General features: G+C 35.8%; 1 non-coding gene across 1 annotated transcript; it reads left to right on the top strand.

Moving 5' to 3' along the window:
* The first annotated feature begins 3852 nt into the window (after positions 1-3852).
* LOC111552960 lies at positions 3853-3986 on the top strand. Its single transcript, XR_002734788.1, has one exon. It is a non-coding gene; the product is annotated as a U11 spliceosomal RNA (small nuclear RNA).
* The last annotated feature ends 732 nt before the right edge of the window (positions 3987-4718 follow it).

Below are 4718 nucleotides of genomic sequence, written 5' to 3'. Positions count from 1 at the left end.
TTTTGCCATCTCAAGTCTGCTACTAAGCCCTTTAGTGAATTTCTCATTTTAATTTCTTTAATTTTTAATTCTAGAATATCTGTGTCTTTTTATAATTTCTTTTTATTGATATCTATTTGATAAGATGCCATTCTAATACTTTTCTTTAGTTCTTTATGCATATTTTCCTTTTGTTCTTTGAATGTCTTTTAAATTGCTAATTTAAAGTATTTGCATAGTAAATCCAACATCTGTATTTCCTCAGTGGCAGGTTTTATTGACTGCTTTTATTCTTGTGCATGAATCATACTCTTGTTTCTTCACATGCCTCGCAGTTATTTTCTTGAAACCTAGACATCTGCAATAATATAATGTGACAATTCTGTAAATCAGATTCTCTATCCCACGGTTTATTATTCTTGCTGTTGCTGTTCTAATATATTTTTTCAGTGACTTTCCAGAACTAATTCTGATCCTTTAAAATTTGTATTCTGTTTTTTCTGTCATTTGTTAGCTTAGTGGTTGGCTAATGACTGGACAGAGATTTCCTTAAATCCCTGAAAGCAATATGTCTTCCAGTCTTTGCTGAGACACTCTGTGTACATGTTGGTCCATCCCTTAAGTGTTCAGCTGGTCAGTTTTCAATTCTGCTTTAGCTTTCACTTTCTGTTTTAACAGAGCCTCAGGGTCAGGCAGAGATGAGAGGTTAGGGCCTTTTTAGGTGTTTCCTGGGCATATACGTAGCCCTGTGGACTCCTTGATTCCCAGGAATTTGTAGAAGCTTTTCAAAGTGCTCTACAGACATCTCATCTCTAGCTGTGTCTTTGGCAAGCTTCTTGTTTGCTCCAACTATTATTGCTGCCTCAGACAGAGGTAATATCAAATAATTGCAACTGATAGTTTTCTCCCAGGGGAAAAAAAGTGCTTTGTTCAGAGTGACTTCTGAGTTGCCTCACATATAGACAAACCCTACCCACAAGTGGAGAGTTTCAGAGAACAGCAAGATAACTCAAATGATGACAATTCTCTGAGAATGGAGTTTTGAAAAGGCATCAACCCATTGTGACCCTTCTGGTGACTGCTAAATGCCTTGTTTTCATTGTGATTTTGGGGCTGCTGGCTTGCAAAGCTAGTGCAGAGCTGGAGAAAGAGGGGTAGAATTAGGATAAATTAAAATACCACAAAGTTTGTTGTTCTTACCCAGATTCAGCCATTTTTCTTTAATAGATGTGTCTTGGATTGTTGCAAGTCTTTAGGTAATTTTCAGAGTTCTAAAAAAGATATTTAGACCATTTTTGCCCATGTCTTTATTCCTTGATGCAGGAGTGAATTTTTGGAGTTCCTTACTCCACTCTTCCTTCTGCCATCCACCCAAAGTCTTTCTTGTTTAAACATCAAATTATTTATCATATTCAAAGAATATTTCAATAGATGATTTAGAATTTTCCTTAGTTGCTCTCAATCAGACTCAAATAATAGTTAATACTTACTGAATTCCTTTGGATCCTAGTGCCTGAGAATAGCTTTTGAATATGTTCTAGGTCCAATGGGTTGACTCAAATTAAAGACAGATAAAACATGGCAATCATTAAAAATCTATGCTTAGTAAACAGAGATATAATGATTTTCTTCTTATTGTTAATTAGGTCACAGCAGGCAACTTCAGAAAGGAGATTATATCAGACAATTAAAAAATCTACCATCGACAGTGCTTATTAATTAATGATTGTGCCCCTAAGTTTTGTGAGCAGTTCAGTCCAGAAAGAAAGAAGAATCTGCTGAGTGACTGGGTTCTCCAGTGGACCTACTAGGAAATATACAGAGGTACTCTATGTTCAGTGGTATTGCCTCTTTTCTCACCTAAGCCATGTTTACAATGAGATCCATTCCCATATTCCTGAAATGCTTTAAGTAGCCTCACTGAAAGGTCATAAAATAGACTTAATTATCCTTTTCCTGGCTCTTCAAATCTTTAGATTTCACAAGCTCTTGCCTTGTTATAGCTGTGAGGGTTAATTTTATATATCAACATAACTGTACTAAGGGATGCCCAGACAGCTGGTAAAACATTATTTCTGGATGTGTTTGTGATGGTGTTTCCAGAAGAGATTAACATTTAAATCAGCAGACTGAGTAAAAAAGATCCTTTCTCACCAGTGTGGGTGGGCATCATCCAGTCCACTGTGGTCCCAAATAGAAGAAAATGTGGAGGAAGGACGAATTTGCTCTCTCTGCTTAAGATGAGACATCCATCTTCTCCTCCCTTCAGATATCAGCATTCCAAGCTCCTGAGCTTTTGGACTCAGGCCAGGACTTATACCATTAGCCCCCCAGTTCTCAGGCCTTCACACTTAGAATGATTTACACCACCAACTTTCTAGCTTGCAGACAGCAGATCATGATAATTCTTGGTCTCCATAACTGTGTGAGTTAATTTATGTGATAAATCTCCATACATACATGCACACAAGCACACCCACACACGTACATATATATATATATGGCACATATATACACATATATACACACACACATATATACACCAACATATGTGTATCTATATACACAATGCATGTGTGTTTATATACACACGTCATTGGTTCTGTAATAGCTAACTCAATCATTTGTGATATCAACTCTGCCAAACCTAAAATTGGTATTTCCTAAATTAAACTACTTACTCCAGTACATCAATTTCTTTAAAGTTTCTAGAAATGGATTAAAAGACTAACTTTTGCTAGTTTAGCTGGTAATTTTGATACAATTTAAAGTCAAATATTTCAAAACTATAGTTCCCTCATGGCTGAGGTAGATGGCTTACCCTGAAAGTGTCAGTATAAAATTATTTCTGTCCTATACTTTGATGTGTAATTATACTTTTATTCAAATGCATCTTCAGGAATTTGATAAGCTCACAAGCTACTTCTTAAAGGAAAAGATAAGCCCTCAGGGCTTTTACTCACTTCTGTACAGGAGGGAGCTCTTCCCTACAAAAAGAATTCAGTCTGACTCATGTCATAACAGCATGTGAAACTTATCTCGTCTGAGACAATAAAAGCACTCAATTAGATGGCGCTGATTAGGTGTGATATATGCATTTAATCATTGCCTAGAACTTATAGTTGTCTCTAGTATCACCTCCATTTTGTAGAAGAGGATGCATAGGCGCTAAAATACTGCAACTAAAAAGAGGGCAAATCTTGCATTTGAACCTTGGCATTTTGTTTCTACAGCTGCACTTTATACTGCTACAATAAACCTTTGCAAGCTCGACATTTTTAATTCCTAACACAGAACTTATATGCAAACTGTGTGTTATTAGTGATATAAACACACTCTCCTATCTAGTTTCCCTTCAAAAGCTCTAAGTGGTAGAAAATATAATATTTAGAGGAGTGTATGAGTAGTTTGTCTGATAGACTAAGAACTACCTCACAGTAAATTAAACCAGAAAGCTGTAAACTTGGGCCACATTCACTAAGCCTCCCACAATAATAGATTTCCTAAGTAAATGGTTTACAAATTATTTACCAAAAAAAGACAAGTAAAAATATTGCAAATAATTTACAAGTATTAGAATTTTGAGGTGATGTCCTTGAGTTTTATCTAGAGTCTACGTAGGACAAACCATATAAAACTATCTACATATTTTGTTCAATGTCCCTTACACACAATTTTTTTCCTTTGAAAAAGTAATCCACATCTTTTAAAAGATTATAGGAGTTATAAAATCCATCCTGTTTACCTTGTTACTGGCTGCCAGGAATTTCTATGTGTGGGTTTAATCACAGTTAATATATTTGCTACTGTAATCATATATTTTCGACTTCAAAAAAACATTTTTTTTTCTGTATTCTAAAAGACTTTTGAAGAAAAAAAAGCTGCTGCTGTGGGTGATACATGCAGGGCAACTTGATTGCTCTTAGTGCAGAACTGACATCAAGGAATTTTGGAAGTATAACTTTTTGGTAGGTGGATAGCTGGTTGTTAATTAGTCCATTCTCACACTGCTGTAAATACCTGAGACTGGGTGATTTATAAGAAAAGAGGTTTAATTAGCTCACGGTTCTGCAAGCTGTACAGGAAGCATAGCAGCTTCTGTTCAGCTTCTGGGAAGGTTTCAGGAACCTTACATTCATGGCAGAAGGCAAAGGAGAAGCAGGCTCTTCTTACATCTCTGGAGCGGTAGTAAGACCAAGTGAGGGGAGACGTACTACATGCTTTTAAACAACCAGATCACATAAGAACTCACTCACTATCGTGAGAACAGCACAAATGGGGAAATCCACTCCCATGACCCAATCACCTCCCAGCAGGCCCCACCTTCAACAATGGGGATTACAATTCAACATGAAATGTGGGTGGCGACACAGATCCAAACCACTGGTGATTGTTGGTCCTGGTGCCCTTACTCATAAAACATAAATAAATAAACCTTTTTGTGTACACATCTTTTTAAATAAGTTTTCCTCAATCCATTTGGAAAGTAAATAGATGATTTTTTTTTAAGTTTTATTAAAAAAAATCTTTCTCAAAGTTAAGGTAAAAAAAACTTACATTATTTTTTCTGTAGGCTAATGCTGAAGTTATTTTAAAAACCCACAAACACTACTTCAAAGAGGATCTGTAATAATAAGTTTTAAATTTAATTTACTATCATCATATACACAAAACTGGAAGGAATGGGACTAACGACTTCTAGATTTATTACTTCAGCAAACCACCTTCCACACCCTAAC

Source organism: Piliocolobus tephrosceles, chromosome 6 (assembly GCF_002776525.5).
Source record: "Piliocolobus tephrosceles isolate RC106 chromosome 6, ASM277652v3, whole genome shotgun sequence".
Classification (NCBI taxonomy): Eukaryota; Metazoa; Chordata; class Mammalia; order Primates; family Cercopithecidae; genus Piliocolobus; species Piliocolobus tephrosceles.
The sequence above is the reverse complement of the archived record's forward strand: the minus strand, read 5'-3'. Positions and strand labels throughout refer to the sequence as shown.